We start from the raw sequence: 20,671 nt of genomic DNA on the forward strand, positions 1-20,671 counted from the left end.
CATAAAAGATATACAAGTATAGACATAAAAGTAGTGAACGAAAAATAGAGAGAAGAGATCAAAAGTAAGGAGCAAACAAAGATAAGCGAGGAAGAGTGGGTGATTTATAGTGATAGAGTGCAATAATACTGCTGAGTGAGTAAAGAGGAATTACTAAAAGAGCAAAGAAGGAAAATACAGAAAAGGGAAGTAAAGCAGAGAGATTGAAAGCTGAAAAGTTATGCAAGGGAGAGAGGAGATGCACACAGTTGAAATGAGAATGAGGGGTTGTCAAAGAAGTGGAGTAAAGGAACGGGGGTTACAGAGAGTGAGAGAAAGACATTATAAGTGAGTAAAAAGAGCTGAAAGAGGATGGAAAAAGAAAAGTGAGTGTCAGAGAATGGGAATACAATTTAATTTACACAATCCAATGTATAAAATAACTTGTACAACATGTTACATAGTTTATTTTTGCTGTTCTCAGAATATATTGAATTTCACTTAAAACAGTGAGTTCAAATTACTCATCATATGACAGCGGGAAAAAATCTAAAAGATTGTGTTTTAAAAAAACCTTAGATACTGATAAATGACAAATGTACGCTAATCTTTGATTGACTTACTTCTCCTTGAGGCCATATACTGTATCATGGGGGTCCTTTTCTCGTTGCAAAGTACTTTGCTGTTCACTTAAAAATCCATTTCATCGACTTTCTACAAGAAAAGCTCCAAGAACATCGGAAATATTTTCAATATTTTCATATACTCCTTTTTTGCAGTCATGACTCTTTACTCATTCCTGCACCTTTCCATTTGGCCAAATAGTGTCAGATGTATGAGTATATTTTCAAATTAATTCTAAGGCACTCTGAAATGACCTTTTTCCCGACGTTCTGAAAGAAAGGCTCTACAACATTTTCACAATATTTAAGTATTTGTAAAACCATCTCTGACTCACTCATGTTCATCATTTTGTATAATACTAATATCACTTACTATGAGATCCACTTACAGTACCTATATGACAAGTCAATTTTTTATATTGCCTGGATCACTTTTACTCAGAATATATTTTTAAACAGCAAAATAACCTTTTTTAACTGCTCCCGTCTTCATAGGCCAATTACCTTCACCTAAATTTTGGCTGTAAAAACACTAGGTATGAATTTATAAAGCCAAAAGGCAAACGTTGTTTGAAAGTCAAATGAGTGTCGTTACATTGGGTCCAACCATTAGAACTTTTTAAATAGCATGAGTAATGCCCTGATGTTGTAGAAGGACCGTCATGAAAAATAATAGCTACAGTTGCAAAGGTTCTTCCTGATATCGATAACTGAGAAGCCACGAAATTTTTAATACAAGTTGTCAATTTCGTTCCATCAGGTCTACATCGTTGGAACATTAAAATGACATACTGACCATAATTTTGTAGAAATAATGTGGACAGCATTGTAGACTTACATTGGGTACACACCATATTGTGATCCGCTGCTTTAACTAGATTATTAAAAGGCACTGATTTGCAGTCTGGTAAAGTCAAATATATAAATCTTTCAGAGTCTATTCTAGTAGTACTTGATGAAGCACAGTTATCACAGTCATGTTGCCATTGATAAGAAAGGTTAAAAAGATTTTTTATATCTACTCCTTCATCTTCCAATACATCAAACATATACATTAAAAATTCCTGACAATCCTGCTGAATTATCTGTGAAAATTGATTTTGACTTGAACATATGTCTAGAAGATTTCTAATTTCTGAAACACTTTCTATTTTTGCTCTATCACTACTACATTTCTCTAACACAGAATTCAATAAACAGCACAATGTTTGTTCCCGATTTTCGACAATCTGTTTTTGTAAATTTTGAAGAAAAAAAACAACATTAACTACTACATTAGCATAGCAGTTGACACCAGAACTGTTTTCAAACTGAAATCCAACAACATCCTCAACAGAATCCTTTTTCCTTCTGCTTACAATTACAGTTTCATCTACTTTTTGTCTTTTTGCTACTACCTCACTGCAATTACTCTCATTTCTTCTTTTTCGGCCTACCACACTTTTTTCAATAGGTTAAGAAGAGAGTATGCTCCACATTTGAGGCAAATGTGGAGCATACTCTCTTCTTAACCTATTGTATTCTTTAACACAATCTAGATCAGCACTAATCTTTGTTTCATCACACTCAATCAAGTACAATCCTGATAAAGTTCTGACTCGTGATAATGCCACATATGCCATACCCTCTTTAAACACAGAACTTCCAATGTTCACCAAAGCACTATCTACACTTAAACCTTGAGATTTATGAATTGTCACTGCATATGCCAAACAAATAGGAAACTGTTTTCGGCGAACATATAAGTCTTTCACGAGCAAAAATATAGCTGAAAAATGACAAATTTGTTCTATTTCATCAATGCCATCAAATTTAATTTTTAAAATTTCAATTCCATCTCTATTTTTGTAATTCACAAAACCAACAACATGTCCCATTGCTCAATTTACCAGACCTCTTTCAACATTTAAATTCCTTCTCAAAATGACACGACAATTCAAACACACATTCAGAGTCTTTCAAAACCAGCAGTTTTAGATATAGTCTTCTCTAATGAATCCAATTTTGATTTCAAATTTTCAGACAAAACAATTGTTGCTCCCATATGCTCTATTTTATATGTAGCTTCCAGTTTCACTATCTCTTCATTTTCTAAATTTAACATTTTGTTGTTGAACATGGAACATTCTTTCAGAGTTGGCATCAAACATATGGCAGATTTACTCTCGTTAATTTTCTTAAAAATATTCTCTGGAAGATTGTTTTCATTTGGGTACAAATTTGAAATTAACCGTCCATATAAAGCTTCTTTCCCTTGCTGACTTATTTTTCCTACTCTTACATCTTGTAAAATATTTTTATAATCTTCATCCTTTGCCTGCCGCATATTTTGAAGCAGTTCTGCATATTTGAAGTTTAACCATATATTAACGTTTCCAATGCTTCCTAGGCACTTCCTGGTATCTTCATGCGTGAGCATTTTGAACACAGGTTGTCCTTTCACTGGAGTCAACTGCAGAAGATCTCCAAAAACAATAATATGTTTTCCTCCAAATAAAACATCATAGTCTGTTCTAAGAATTTCTTGCATTCTCAAATGCACAAAAGCAAGCATTATATTTGACACCATGCTTACTTCATCAATGATAAGAAGTTTCATTTTCTTCAGGACTCTCGAAACTTCGGAACACGCATCTCCAGATAGCTTGTGATATTGCAATTTGTTCTCATGATCCACTGGCAGCATCAGTAAACGATGTAAAGTAATCCCTTTAATATTATGTGCTGCCAGCCCAGTTGGAGCGGTAACAACACAAGACAGCGGTGATTCAGTCCTTTTCTGCAGATAAGATGCAATTGCTTTAATCAGAAAACTTTTTCCAGTTCCCGCTTCTCCACTCACGTACAGTCGGACAGGCTTAAATGATGTACATGAGCACTCTTTCTTCTCATGACTCAATCCATGTTCAACCTGTTCTGTGACTTCGTCATATATCTGTTTCTGCTCAAGGTTTAATTGTTTCACCAAATCTTCTAAATTAATTACATCCTCTTGAGCTTGCTCCATAGCTCTTTCCACCTCATCCATGGCAGTGGCAGCTTCATTTTGGATAATTGGTCCTCCTAGTGGATCCTGACTCAATGAAGCAGAACTCTGACTGCCTTGAGAACTGTCTCTCGCAATCTCTGCAGCAATTGTTGCTTCTTGCTCTATTTCTTCATTCAACATTTGCAGATAATTTGAAAAAACAGGACATTCTATGGTATCCTTCGTTGCATTAAAAGAGTCTTCATAACAGAGAAAATCTCCAAGTAGTTCCTCTTCTTCACACCATGGTTTAAAGAGTAGCAAAAGAGCCAAATAATAAAATTCTCCTTTATCTGGATTTTCACAACTCAATTTTCGATGCTTAATCAAATGACCTTTTTTCTGTTTCACTAGACATCCTTCACATCCAATGACTCCATATATTCCATTATTGATATCTTCTCTGATGTTCCTCTTATAAATATATCTTTGCAGAACTTCATAGAGACAAGCATTCTCAAGGTGAGACTTCTATTTGGATAGTATGTATCCAACATGTTTGTCTTCAAAATATCAGTACTTTCTGGTTCTTTCTCCGCCAAATACTCTATCTCTTGTACAGATTTCAAAACTCGATTTCGTGTTGCAGCAAGACCTAGACTCACCCAAATTATGTTTCTAGATTTCGCATAGAGACTTGCTGACGACAATCGATCAGAACATTCATATGCTCCAATTTCTCGATGCGACAACATCTTCAGACTGTAACTGTATAATTTCTTGCTTAGGCTCTTTTCATGTGAAATGTCCTCCCACATTTCCTTTAGTTCTGTCTTTTCTTTTTTTGTGATGTAAGACGTCACATATCGAGCCACAGCAATAGAGTTGTCAGCAACGAATTGAATATCCATGTTAGCATTCCACATGGACAAAATCACTGGGTTGTAGTCGTTGATGTACTTGGACTCTTCGTTTCTTTTTAAATTGTATGTATTTTTGGGTGATTTACTCGTTACAGTATGTCGCAGAGAAGACATCAAATTATTTACTCTTCCTTTAGAAATCACTGGTCGTGGAAAGCCGAAACGACATTTTGTGTAGAACTTGTCCTTGTTTCTGAATTTTCAACGACAGTACTTTCCACAACGATGGGATTGAAAGCGTAAAACTTGTTGCCTTAAACTGTTTTCTTCAGTAGTTTTCGGAACAGCACATGTTGAATACTCTTCAATGAAGCTCATCACTGTCTCATCCGAATCTGTTCCAAATTTGGGCGCATCTTTAATCCATCCCAACATATGAATGTGAGGAGCACCTCTCGCTTGATACTCCTTTCTCCAAAAGAAATCCAAAACCTCTCCAAGGGGAGGATTTTTTTTGTTGGTAATAAAAGACATCATAGCTTCAAATCTATGATTGAAATATCTGCATACATTCACTGGATCCAAAGAACACAGTTCTCCAGGTGTTTTGAATTCTATATTTTGTATATTTGCATTTGCCTCTTGTAGAAATTGAAGTAAGTCCTCCCATGCATACTCGGCACAGCTAAGAGTGAGGAACCATGTAGGAGTTCCTAAGTTTCTTAGCATACATTTCAATTCCCCATGACTACGGTACCAATACTCGTTTGTACCACGCTGACATGCCATGAGATTGATTAGATGAGATTCTAAAATATTATCTTGCAGATTCACTTTCTCCATAAAGTCCCTCGCCGAAACATTTTGCAGATGTGCTCCACTTTTCAGTATATGGTTTACTGCATAAGAAAGCCCAGACAAGTCACTTTCATACAGTAGATGAAACAAATAGGGAATGCATTGACGAAACCTTGGATCTTCAGCATATATAAACTTACAGTTCGATATTCAGATGCAGGAATTTGAAGTGGTCGATCGTCATATCGGGTACCTCGACCTGTTGGAAATAGCTGTGGAAAACAACGAGCTTCCAAACTTTCTTCCCATACACTAATGGGACTTCCTTTTGCTGCTTTCATTTGAAACAATTCAATTGCATTCCCCATTACTTCTTTGGAATGCAAAGGATGAACAGTATAATGTTCATATATTTCTTCACTTCTAGACACATCAACTTTTTCAATTTGTCCGCCTGAACAATCACTGTCTTCATCTGCAGCTGTTTCCTCTGCTGCAACACATACATCTTTGTAATACTCATTGTTTTTGACTAAATACAACGTTGCCTTTTTGACTTTCCTAACATCCACTAAATCTTGCCAGATTTTTTTACTCTTTGTCGGAACCACATTAACTAGAATAACTAAAGGTTCCTCTTCTACTTTTTCTATACCAATTGTATCAATATTTTTTTTGAAATCTAGGGGCAAATAAACCACTCTTCCTTTTAATCCTCTCTGCAAATCTGTAGGAGGCAATTTCCCTATCTTAGGCTCCATGCGAACAATTGCCTGAAAAGGATGGACACATTGAATCAAAATAGACTCATATGTATTTAAATCCATCAATTCACGGGGAATGTCTACCAACTCCAGATTATTATGAACAGCTCTTGCAGGCATTCTGTTTTGATTTAATTTATCATAACAATATTTACAAACACGCTGATCAGAACTCAAATCAAAACAATTCTCCACCCACAAACAAGTTCCAAAATCCTTCCACTTATAATTATTCATCTTTTCACTTTTTACGTATAAATCAACTAATCTAGTTTGATGCTTATAATGACTTAGTCGACAACACACACAAGTAAAATTCAGCCTTTCTCTTGATTTCACCTTAAACCTGGTAATTTCCTGCTCAAACTTTTCTGTACTTGAAATCTGTACATTGTCTTCCACATTACCGTGAATTGCTGTGTCAATTTCTACACTGTCCTCTTTTTCACCAAAATAACAAATCTCAATTTCTTCACAAATCTTCTTCACATCTAATTCAGTTCCATGCAAAAGAGCACTGTTTAATTGTTTAAGCTTAAGTGCTGGACTTTTTGCATAATACAACATTCTCACTAATTTCCTCATTTTGGTATGATGCACTGCTAACATCCTAAAATGATGAAAAACACTCTGACAGACTTTTCTAGAAAGACAAGCCAGTGAATGGCCTTGCAACCCTGTGTTTTCTCTCACTCTGCAAGGATCTAAGTCTTGCAACAACTTCACTTTCTGCTTTAGACTTTTCTTACTATATGTACGTACGAAATTGCAAAACAAATCAATTGATTCCTGTCGCACACTACAAATACGACTACACTTCCAAGTGTACACTGGACCCTTAGTACGTCTCCCTAAAACTTCATCAGTTAACACCTCTTCTGGTTCTCTAGGCACAAGTTTCTCTTTTTCAATCGGACAACCGTCTTTCACTTCATACGCTCGACCACTGGTGTCAACTGCATGCACTAAATCATTCTCCTGGAAGTAACTCTCCTCATTAAAAAAAGGCTCACAGCTTGAACTGTGCATCCATTCTCCAGAAAAAACTTTACCAAAATTAGTCCGATTAATTACTCTTTTCCATCTACTGTTTGATTTGAAAACATCAATTGTCTTGTTAAGTGTCCTAATTCTATTGATTACTAAAATAAATATTTTTTTCTTAACTTCAAAAGCTTGATCAACAATCTTCTCTACACTTTTCTTTTTCTTATAAAAAGCAGCTCTCTGTTTACCTTTCCTAATGTTTTTTAACAAATTTAAAACCACCCTATTGCGAAACATTCGTTTACGAATGTCTCTAAACTGATTCTGCCTTCTATTCCTATACATATTATTCTCTCCTGCTCCAGTTGTAGGATTCTTTGAGGTTCTCTCCTTCCTTTTCAAATTTACTCTCTCATTCTCTTTTTCTACATGCTGTCCATCATTTTTTTTTAAAGTACATATGTTCCGTATAAAAGACTTAGTTGTCTTACCAGGAGCTTGGTTCCTTTTTTTTAAAGTATTTGTTGTGGAAGAGTGCTGTAATTCCATTGCTGTTTTTGATTTTTGGCGGTTACGTTCTTTTCTTTTCCTTTCCCTTGTGGGCATGTTTGCTTACTCTTCAAATCTTGATTTCAATCTGTGTTAAAGAAAAAAATAGCACATTATAGACCACTATTACCAAACAACAAAGCAATGACAAAAAGCAAACGATCTATTCAGGGTTACAGATCAGGTGAGGATTCTCCATGGGTGCACAAAAGGTGAGGCCTGTATTGAAGAGTATAGTGGAAGACAGCTCTGTCCACAGGTACAAAGAAGATGAGACCTGTGTCTAAGTCCACTTCACTATTATACACAGGCTTCACCACCTATGCTTCCCGGGAAAGGCCTCTCTCCCACTACAGTCTTGATCATAAACCTCACCTCCTCTGTCCCTCTGGACATGTCTCACCTCATCTGCACAATCCGGATCACTGAAATATTATCGACGGTCACATTATCGACTTGCTAAAATATCGTTGAAAAATTATCGACGACAAAAATATCGACTTTGTATACTTATTACACCAACTACAAAAATATCGACTCAAAAATATCGACTCTTTAGAATATCGAGTAAATAAATATCGCCTTAATAAATATCGACTACAAATATATCGTTTTTCATGAAATTACCCCTAACACTACAAAAATATCGACTACTAAAATATAGAGTACAAAAATATTGTTTCAAATAAAATATCGAGTTCTTTTTTGTACCCTTTCATGTCTAAAATACCATATTAATCGTCGATAAAAGTCATTGCTCTATACAAAAAACATTTTACATATAATACCCGTTACTTTTATAACATTCCTATTTATCTACATTTGCTATACATTCTATTAAATGCGTTCTATCATTTGAAAAATATTCTTTACATTTAACTAACATTTTCATTATTTTTTTCCACTTACACATCTATTTTATTTAACAACTAACCTGCTTTAATGCGGAAATCACCACATACCACCATTCTCACATCAACAAACACACCAATTAACAAAAAAAAATTCAAACTAGCCTATACAATGCTTCATTTCATCCTACAACCAATCAAATCAAAGCACACAAAATACACATACTATAAAAGGGATACATGCATTCTACCATTTGTTGCTGCTAACTCTATAGAAAGAAGATGCCAACACACTGAAGATTTTGTTCCTGAACAAACATCTTTAAAGATCCAGCTCACTAGCTAATTATTCAAGTAAGTTACAGTGCATTATTTAGAAATCTAAATTAGTAGTCTACTATTTTACTTATATCTCCTAACTCTTGCACTTATTTAATTTTTATCTCCTCCTACATTTCTGATAGAAACTACTCCAAATAAATTCCTAATACATGCTCCTATTTCTTCACCTGGAAAATCAGATAGTAAGTATATATTAATGCTCTGTTATACACCAACTGCTGTTTTTAAACACTATTTCACAAGATTCATTCTTTATTTTAAACATTTTATTCACAGATAATCTGAGATTTTCCTATTTCAACACTACAAATGTATAAAACTACACTAATTAAACATGTAAGTATATATGTTTTTGTTAGTAAACACCCAATATTAAAAATGCTATTTTCTAAACAACATATCTTGCATATTACATCTTCCCTACAGATCCAATAAAAACATCCAACATCAACTATACCAAAAGACAAGACTACCCTTGTAAAAAATGTAAGTATACTTGTAATTTGTCTAAAACATCCGAAAAAAACGAAAACTATGTTCTTAACACCATGTTATTTATTTTATATTTCCTCTACAGATATTCTGAATACATCATACATCTATTCTACCTACAGCAAACAAAACTACTTATTTAGAAGTTAGTATACTTTTAAATATTTCCAATTTCCCAACGGTTCCAAATATTATTTATAATATTTTACATTTATTTATTCTATCTTCTCTACAGATCTGAACTTTACTACCTTGATGTACTCCACCAAATACTACAACTCAACTATTTAAACAAGTAAGTATATGTAATGTTTACATCAAATGTACTACTAAGCAAAATAGAAAACTGCTTTTTCCTAGGAAAAACGTTTGTTATGTGTAAACATTAACTTAGCATTTCTATATTTTCATACCAACAGTAAATAAAGAAATACATACAAGAAAATCCTTCAAAATACAGTTCTGCATTTGTGATTACTACTTTTAGTAACTGTAAGTATAAATACATCATTAATTATGTTTGCACCACAAAGTGAAATATATGTTTTTTGATTTTGTTTCTTTCTACTCTTTCCTAGAACAAGTAAAACAAAATGACAGAAGGTGCAGAATTTGTTATGTCACAGAAAAATAAATTACTGTTATGTTATATGGGTTATGTTTATAATCAGGAAAGACAAAGTGGTAGAAAAGTTTTCTGGAAATGTACCAAATATTACTCAAACAAATGTTATGGAAGGGCTACTACTGAGGAAAGTAATGTGTTATTTACCAGGGAACACAATCATCCCCCCAATGTCACAGAAATTGAAATAAGAGATGCTTTAGAAAGTATAAAAACTGCTAGCACACAAAGTGATAAACCAACAACACAAATCCTTAAAGAAGAACTGTTAAAAGTCCCAGCCCATGCTTCAGGTCAACTACCCTCTATTGACTCCCTTAAACGCACAATTGCATACACTAAAAGACTCACTACCACAACCCAACCCAACCCTACTACTTTTGAGGAAATTATTATTTCACCAGAAATGTGCATCACACACAATAAAGACAAATTTATCCTTTTTGACAATGAAAGCAGTACAAACAGAATCATAATGTTTGCAACTGCAAATAATTTAAGAAAAATCCAACAGTGTCCCCAATGGATGATGGATGGAACATTTAAACCATGCCCAAAACCTTTTTATCAACTATATTCCATCCACGGTTTATACCATAACTATAACATCCCTTTCATTTACTGTTTGCTACCTAACAAACAGCAAAACACTTATACAGAAATATTAAATGTTCTCAAAAATGAAATCAATAATTATTTTCCACAAAAAATAATTATAGATTTCGAATTAGCTATGATTAATAGCATTTTGAAAACATTTCCCCACACAGCAATCCAGGGTTGCTACGATCATTTCAATCAGAGCATATGGAGACATCTCCAGAAATCAACTTTAAGTATTCTATACTCAACAGATAGCACCTTTGCCTATCAAATTAAAAAATTGATAGCACTGGCCTATGTTCCTGTTACCGATGTGGCGGAACACTATAATTTATTAATTGACAGCACATATTACAAGAGGAATGAAGATAAACTAACCCCATTACTGGACTATTTCGAAGATACTTGGGTGGGAAGGTTGCACAGATCTGGACATCGACGCCAACCCAAATTCCAAATCCCTTGGACAAACAACAGTGTAGAAGGGTGGCATAATGCTTTCCAAGCTACCACAAGCACAGCCAAACCCACATTCCATAACCTACTAGAAGCTTTGAAAAAAGAACAAAGCTATCAAGAACTAAGAATGGAACAATCTGTGACCCAAATTGGTCCAAAACTAACAAAACAAACTAAACAAATGTTCCGACTACTGCAAAGTCAAGTCACACTATATCCTACAACTAGAGGATTAGAATACCTGTCAATAATAGCTAAAAGCCTACTATAAAAATGTCTACAAAGTATACTAATGTCTTCTTACAATAATGGTAAATATAAAAATCATAAACATTTCTAAACAATGATAAATAAAAATATTTGTTTAAGAAACTTATCAACATTTGGGACATTATTTCAGAACAAATATGCAATATTTATAATTACATCACACATACACATTACATAAAGATCGACATTTCCCACCCAATAAAAAAAGTACTTTAAATATTTACAATTTTTGTAGATGAAAAAGACGTAATGAAGCAAAATACAATCCATACAATCCATTGCAATGTAGGACAATTCCAATATGGGAAACCCTCAAAAACCCGAAAATTATGTAAAAATGAAATAAACGCTCCAGGAAATCCCGAAAACAGTAGTGTGGACACTTTAGTATTTAAAGTGATATACACACAGCTTTTAAAAAACGTCACGCATATCAATGTATCAATCCAATACGAAACCCTCCAAAAACCCGAAAAATGTTTAAAAAATTTAAAATCCGCTCCTGGCAAACACGAAAAATAGGAGATACATGTCAAAATATAACCATAATAAGTCATACATTAGTTTCTCCGGAAAAAAACACGCTTCCTTCCATGTAGTTTTCATGCGAGGAACCGGAACCTGTAAAAAAACATACATAACGAAACCCACCCACAAATAGCCCATAAGATTTGTAAATACACTCACAATTAACATTAACCATGTAAGAAAACATTTCCTAACACTTAAAATAACACTAGAACTAAAACATACACGACGCATCTATAACAACGACATTTCACCTAAACGCTACATAAACAATTCATACATACACACAAAAACACTACACAGTTCGAATATACCCTCAAACATTACCACTCAGTTATAAATTGTATGTAAAATTAACCTTACCTCTCTCCACGCGAAGCAACTCCCAACCGCGAGCTTCTCCAGTCCTGAATGAAGCGCAATAACCTTACGCGGTAAAAAAGTAGTCCCCTTAAACCATTTTTGAAAAGGTATCATAGAAAATACAATGTTATAGTAAAAAAATATAATACATACACATTGTTATTTTTACAAATTAATACACTAGACTCATTATAATTTAAACTGTTTAAAAAATATAAATATATTTAATATTAATTAATATATAGTAATTATTATATATTAATAATATTAAAAAATTATGTAACACTTGAAATAATATATGTAAATAATTTTTTATTGTGTACATTTATTTGAATAACTTTGTGTTTGTTTATAAATAAACATTATAATTGGTTATGGTAATAATTAATAATAATAAATAATATAACTTATTTATTGTTATTAATTAAAAAATTATAACCATTTAATATATAAACAATGCCCTGAAATAATGTATTTTTATTTCTCTGAATGTATGTTTTTCAGAAAAGAAGAGATAAATGATTATGTTTAGAAATTATTAATAATAATAATAAATATATTAGTTATTATTTTTATTAATTATTACAAAATGTTTTATAATAATTTCTAAGTATTGTAGAAGTATATAATTGCATAAATAATCTTTTGCCAATACCAGATATTATTATTAAACATATTCTTCCCCTATACAGTTATAAAGTTTACAACATAATATATTTATATGTTTCATTTAAAAACAACATTGTCTGAAATATGTACCAAAAAATTTCTTAATTTGTATTTCCATATCTTGAGCAAATATAATAATTGTCATGTTACTTTATAAAAATGTAAATTTAAAAAATAAATATTTAATAATATTAATATATAATATTAACATTATTAAATATAAATGGAAGAAGCTGAAAAAAAACTGTTTTTTATTTATTTCAATATAAATACTTGTTACTCAAAGTTAATGATGATAAATATGTTTATTTACAGAAAAAATGTTGTTAAATAATTTTGTGTGATAATTTACAACATGTACATAAATGATAATGTGTTATTCTGCAAATACTACATTTCAAAAATATGTTATTTTTTTTGATTGTGATTGTATTGTAGTACACATAAAAAAAATAAAAAATTTTAATAAAGTTTTGTGAAAACATCCATTTTGCATTATTTTGTAATATAATAACACGGTAATGTACAATTATATGCAAATGTGCTGGACACTGATTTTTATATTTACCCTGTACGCCTGTACCCCAAAAACCCAATACTGACCCTGAACCCTAAAAATATCCCTGTACCCCAAAAACCCAAAACTGACCCTGAACCCTAAAACTACCCCTTTATCCAAAAACCCAAAACTGACCCTGAACCCTAAAAATACCCCTTTACCCAAAAACACAAAACTGACCCTGAACCCTAAAAATACCCCTTTACCCAAAAACTGAAAACTGACCCTGAACCCAAAAAATACCCCTTTACCCAAGAACTGAAAACTGACCCAGAACCCTAAAAATACCCCTTTACCCAAAAACTGAAAACTGACCCTGAACCCAAAAATATACCCCTTTACCCAAGAACTGAAAACTGACCCTGAACCCTATAAATACCCCTTTACCCAAGAACTTAAAACTGACCCTGAACCCTAAAAAATACCCCTTTACCCAAAAGCCCAAAACTGACCCTGAACCCTAAAAATACCCCTTTACCTAAAGACTGAAAACTGACCCTGAACACTAGAAATACCCCTTTACCCAAAAACCCAAAACTGACCCTGAACCCTAAAAATACTCCTTTACCCAAAATTAATTAATATTATTTAATTACCAATTAATTATTAATTAACAATAACAAAGAAGTTAATATATTAGCACATTAGCTATAATTAATTTAATGTAATAATTAATATGATTTTTTCCCAATTAATTAATTAACAATAACAAAATATTATATATAAAATAATTACTCTAATTAATGTAATTAACTAATTAATATTAATTAATTACCAATTAATTACTCATAAAAAATAAGTACAAAATTATATTAATTAATTAACTAATTAATATTAATTATTTACCAATTAATTTATAATTAAAAATATTTACAAACATATATTAATTAATTAATTATTTTAAATTACTCTCCACCCTTATCCCCTATTAACCCAACATCCCGCTCCTAAACATTAACTACAATTTATAACAATAACAAAGAAGTTAATATATTAGCACATTAGCTGTAATTAATTTAATGTAATAATTACTAATATTTTTCCCCAATTAATTAATTAACAATAACAAAATATTATATATATGAAAATTACTCTATTTAATGTAATTAACTAATTAATATTAATTAATTACAATTAATTACTAATAAAAATATGTACATAATTATATTAATTAATTAACTAATTATTATTAATTATTTACAAACATATATTAATTAATTATTTATTTTAAATTACTCCCCACCCTTATCCCCTATTAACCCAACATCCCGCTCCTAAACATTAACTACAATTTATATTACTATTAATACATTTTTTTTTTAACCTTTTTTCTACATATTATCGATATTTTTTACTTTGACTATTTATCGATATTTTGTCTTGTCGATTTTTTTGAGTCGATATTTTTGTACTCGATATTTTTTTATCATTATTTTAATCGATATTTTCCCCAACGATATTTTTGTTATCGATATTTTATTATTGTCGATATTTTTAACTCGATATTTTGTCCATTCGATATTGTGGAGTCGATATTATGTCTAGTTACCGCACAATCTACTTCCTAATCTCAGGTAACACAGATGACATAATTGATCCTCATTTATAAAGCCAAGCGTCAGTTTTGCGCTACTGATGCGTCACTTTTTGTGACGCATTGGCATCATAAAACATGTGCCTTGTTACACCATATTTAAAAAGTGACGCATGTAGGTAGATGCGTCATTTTTTAAACCTTTTGCACCACATTATACCTCTGTCAAGTGTAATGTACAGAGGGGGTCATTTCTCCGCAAAAAGCCTCGTAATAATGACACAGTGAAATCTATGAGATTTCACTGCATCACTTTGAGGACACTGTTATGTCAAAATCTTGCACCTGCCTCACAGCAGGGATAAGACTGAGGCAAATGCTTTCACATGGGGCTTTCCCCATGTGATACGATTCTCACACCTAAGCAGGAGTGCAGATGAGATGAGGACTGTCCAGGGGAGCACAAAACGTGAGGCTTGTGTCCAAGAGTGCAGTGGACAGGACTAAACTGGAGTAGTGTGCAAGAAAAAGATGACCCTCATTTATAAAGCCATGCGTCAGTTTTGCCCTACTGATGCGTCACTTTTTGTGACGCATTAGCAGCATAAAACATGTGCCTTGTTGCACCATATTTAAAAAGTGATGCATGTAGTTAGATGCGTCATTTTTTAAACCTCTGCACCACATTATACCTCTGTCAAGTCTAATGTACACAGAGGGGTCATTTCTCCGCAAAAAGCCTCGTAATAATGACGCAGTAAAATCTATGAGATTTCACTGCGTCACTTTTAGGACACTGTTACATCAAAATCTTGCACCTGCCTCACAGCAGGGATAAGACTGAGGCAAACGCTTTCACATGGAGCTTCACAATTTTACAAAATACAATTCCTCTATGCAAACAAACTCAATATGCTTCCTACACTGAGTTAACACAGGTAACATCATTGTAAAGAGTCAAATTGACACCTGTGTCTAAGAGTGCAGTCGGGGATAGGCTTCATGAAGCCTAGTCCACTGCACTAGACACAAGCCTCACCACCTACGCTCCCCAGGAAAGCCCAAACATGTACCTTTTTGCGCCATATTTAAAAAGTGACGCATGTAGGTAGATGCGTCACTTTTTAAATCTCTGCGCCACATTATACTCAAAAATGTAAAAGCCATTCATTTTTCCCAAAATCTTTTTTGACATCACATTTAGGAAACAGCACAGATCCTATGTACAAGCATCTGCCTCACAGCAGGGATAAGACTGAGGCAAACGCTTTCACATGGAGCTTTCCCCATGTGATAGGATTCTGACACCTAAGCAGAAGTGCAGATGAGATGAAGACTGTCCAGGGGAGCACAAAAGGTGAGGCTTGTGTCCAAGAGTGCAGTGGAGAGGACTAAACTGGGGTAGTGTGAAAAAAAAAAAGAACCTCATTTATAGGCCCTGCGTCAGTTTTGCACTGCTGATGCGTCACTTTTTGTGACGCATCGGCGGCATAAAACATGTACCTTTTTGCGCCATATTTAAAAAGTGAGGCATGTAGGTAGATGCGTCACTTTTTAAACCTCTGCGCCACATTATACTCAAAAATGTAAAAGCCATTCATTTTCCCCAAAATCGTTTTTGACATCACATTTAGTAAACACTGCACAGTTCCTATGTACAAGCATTCCATGTCATTACTGAAACCTCACTATTTTACAAAATACAATTCCTCTATGCAAACAAACTCAATATGCTTCCTACACTGAGTTAACACAGGTAACATAATTGTAAAGAGTCAAATTGACACCTGTGTCTAAGAGTGCAGTCGGGGATAGGCTTCATGAAGCCTAGTCCACTGCACTCTTAGACACAAGCGTAACTCACCTTTACAAATGCTTTAGGAGATTCAGAACAGTGTCAGATACACACACCAATATTTCTTTAGCAGAGCAAAAGGTATGTTCTCCAGGCACTGCAAACCTTAATGTCACAGAAAACCTCTAATTCTACACACATATTGCTCATGGTAACCAATCAAAACTCTTCCCCCCCCTCAGCCCTTTCTACCTGTTACCATAGCAACTCCCTCCTCACTAAGCTCTCAGGTTTAAAAGTTTATTCTACAATGTTGCAAATCACCTCAGCAAGGATGTTTGACCTGCGAATACACCAGCTTATCTGGTGCAAGGTTTCTTTAAATGACTTTTTTTTAACCATTCAAAATACTTCTTACACAGAACACAACCATGCACCCTAACTTTCAGTTTTCAACTATCTCATTCTACCTGAAAGTCTACATTTTTTTTTTTGGCAAACTCCTATTGTTCCAACTGCCATTTCTTTCCCACACTTCATCTGACAGCACCAGAATCTCCTCTCACCATGTATTCTGTCTGGATTATTGGACATAGCTATATCCACTGGGCTCAAAGGTATGCAGCTACCAGAAATTTTCACAACCTTGATTTATCAAATGTGAACATCAAATGGATTGGCCAGAGAGGATTAAGATGTCACCAATTGATTCCATTGGTGAAAACCTTTTTGCATTTGCCACACCCTGCCCTCATAATTGTGCACTGTGGAGGAAATGACTTGGGCACTTTGACTGGGGTAGGTCTGGAAATGCTTTTAAAGGACACCTTTGATCATTTGATGTCACTTTTTCCACAAACTACCTTGGTATATTCCAATATATGCCAAAGACAGAAATGGAAGTGGTCCAACCAATTTTGTCAACAATTTGAGAAAGCACGGAAACATGTGAATAAATCTGTTTCTGCTTACATGAGAGACTATGGAATGGGTTCAATATACAACAATAACTTGCGTTACAACATGCAAGATATTTACAGAGAAGATGGTGTGCACTTCTCAGATGAAGGGAATAGAATATTCCTCCTAAATTTAAGACTGTGCATTGGTACCTACTTGTAGGTACCTAAATCAGACACAGAACCCAAAAGCTCTTTTCAGGGCTACCCGACCTCTGTTCTCTCCTATTGATTATTTTTTTCTAACTTTTTTCACTATTTTTCACCAAAGTACGTTCCCCGGTACGCTTCCCGGTGCGCGTACCGGGCGCCCCCCCGCCCCCGCGAAAATTAAATTATTATTTTTTGTTTTTTGGCCTATATGCGCCTCCTAAGACCCCCTCAGAAAACCTAGAGGGTCAGGGAGTGCCTACCGTGCCCCCTTATACCCATTCCCAACGTTGTTTGTCTGCCATTTTCTGACTCAAATCTACCGAAACACAAAATGGAGGACTCCCGTTGCGCTTACCGGTACGCGTACCGGGGCGCTCACCGGTAAGCGCTCCCAAAATGTTTTAAAAGTTAATTTACATAAAAACCTCTGTAGAGAAGTTCACCAAATATAGAATAGGCCATACTACATACCAGTCCCTACCATTTTCCCAAATTTATTGGAATTCCAATGAGCCATTTAGCCTGTAGACCTCTCTAAATATCCTGAGGTAAATTACTTCACAGAAAGACATCTGAAGTGTTAGAATTGACAACCAATTAAAATGTTACTTTCATTTTCTACTTTTTTTCCTGACATTTGATTGGTTATGTACATGAATATATATAAAGAAAGAGAGGGAAACACAGCCATTTTGACTACTACCTCCTGAAGTACACTTCAAGAAAATTTTCACTGAGAACTTAAACTGCTTTTTGAAAGGTAAGTTGTTATTTTGAAAACTGAAGTATGTTGTGCATTTTAAGTTAATTTGGGAAACTTTTTCTAATAGTTTTATACTATCCCTCTGTAATAGTTATAGATTTAGATAGACTTCTCTGTTATAGTTATGGATGAATTTAGGCTTGTCTTGTATAATTATGAATTTACTTAGGCTTCATCACATACACTTTTTTATTTTTCTACTTCCAGTCTGATACCATACACTACCCAAAGATAAATTCACTGTTAAAAAATCCAAACTACCTGTCTGAACTTAAACCCAACAGTGCCCTATCTCTACTGATTTTTTTTTAATGCAAATTTCAGCACGAAAATGGAAGGAGAACAAAACGTTTCCTTTGAAATTGTCCTAGAGACGAACAATGAAGAAATCATTGAACCCAATGACTTGGAATTCATTGATGAATCACGGGACCATGAACTTCTACAATGTGTAGAATCTGTGGATTTGCTCATTCAAAATGAGGACATTTCTGACAGTCAAATGATAGAAGTTATGTTCATTCAAAATGAGGACATTTCTGACAGTCAAATGATAGAAGTTATGTTTAATTTGGAGAAAGAATCTGAAAAATAAATGTATATTTAATAATTCTAAAATAGTTTGAGACATTATTCATTTTTATATGTAATTCTTAAACTAGTACCAAATTGATTATAATGTAAAGCCAGACTTATAGTATACTGTGCAACTTTTTTGTGTTACATAGTAATTTTGCTCATAGATACTTCCTTTCTCCCGCTATATTATCTCCAATGTGTATTTGACATCTCTTTTTCATCTCCTGCCTCCATGTTCTTTCTGATTTCCTGACAGACTATGATATGGATTCCATATACCACAATAACTTCTGTTACAACATGCAAGATATCTACAGAGGAAATGGTGTACATTAAATTTAAGACATGTTGGTACTTAAAACACCCAAACAACACAACAACTCTATACAGAGCTACCCTACCTCTAATCACTTTCAATTATTATTTTCCTGTTTCACTGGGTTTTCCCCGTGGTACGCTCCCCGGTACACTCCCTGGTGCGCGTACCGGGTGCTCCCCCCGCGAAAATCGAAAAAAAATAAAAAAATGTTTTTGTTCCGCGGGACCCTTTTATGGCCCCTACATCAAACCTAGGGGTTCAGGGGGGGTGTACCCTGCCCCCTTTTGGTCATTTCCCCTTTGATTTTTGCCACCTCTTGTGTCTCGATCCTACCGACACACAAGATGGCGGCCGCTCCGGACTGTTTGGAATGTTTACAGACACCCGAGAACCAATCAGCTTCCAGTGCGCAAGTCGCGTGGCGCTCCCGGAACGCTCCCTGGTACGCGTACCGGGGCGCGCTTACAGATATATAAATTTTTTTGAACCTAAGTTACTCAAAATCCTCTGGAGCACATATCTTGAGACATAGCAAAGGCACATCGGGCTACCAGTCCCTACAATTTTGCCAAGTTTGGTGAAAATCCATTCAGCCGTTCGGGCTAAAAGTGCGACCGACCGCCCTATGGAAATTAACATGGAGAAAACATTCAGGCTGATTCCTCAACCGGTGCCAAAGTTATTCCAAATAGAATGTTGTGATTTCCCTATGGAAATCAATCCTAACTATAACTACCTACTGGCGACCGCCAGTAGGTAATATATATATATATATATATATATGTATATATATATATATATATATATATATATATATATATGTCAGCTCCAACAATCCCTCCCCACAATCCTAGGGAATTAGGAGGCAGCACTCCAAAGATAGATGCAAAGATTTTAATCTCACTGTGAATCAATTCATCCCAGGTGCACGGCTAAGTCCTCATGCATATTCAATCCGGCCGGCGTTTTGCTTAGCAAATCAATTATATATCGAGATTCCAAACGCCTTAATTTCTGGAGTCTGTCGCCACCTCTTACGCTCACCGGGACAGAGTCTAGGCAGAAAAATGTCAGCAATTCCCTGTTGCGAGCATGCTCCTTATCAAAATGTCTCGCAACCGGATAAGTTGCATCTGCATTCTGTATTGCTCTTTGGTGCTCCAGTATCCTCAATTTTACTGGGTTGGTGGTACTGCCCACATACCTTCTCCCACAAGGACATGATAGACAGTACACCACGTAAGGCGTGGAACATGTGAGGAATTTCAAAATTCTTT

General features: G+C 34.3%; 1 protein-coding gene and 1 long non-coding RNA gene across 5 annotated transcripts in view; both read left to right on the forward strand.

Annotated features, from left to right (window-relative positions):
* ADCY10 (adenylate cyclase 10) overlaps window positions 1–20,671 on the forward strand; it is a 4,100,562-nt gene that overhangs the window by 643,985 nt on the left and 3,435,906 nt on the right. The gene's annotated exons all lie outside the window — the stretch shown is intronic.
* On the forward strand, window positions 9,173–9,511 carry LOC144822067 (uncharacterized). The gene is made up of 3 exons (XR_013608547.1): window positions 9,173–9,210; window positions 9,302–9,361; window positions 9,452–9,511. It is a non-coding gene; the product is annotated as an uncharacterized LOC144822067 (long non-coding RNA).

The sequence above is a fragment of the Lissotriton helveticus genome, chromosome 3_1 (genome assembly GCF_964261635.1).
Source record: "Lissotriton helveticus chromosome 3_1, aLisHel1.1, whole genome shotgun sequence".
NCBI classification, from domain to species: domain Eukaryota; kingdom Metazoa; phylum Chordata; class Amphibia; order Caudata; family Salamandridae; genus Lissotriton; species Lissotriton helveticus.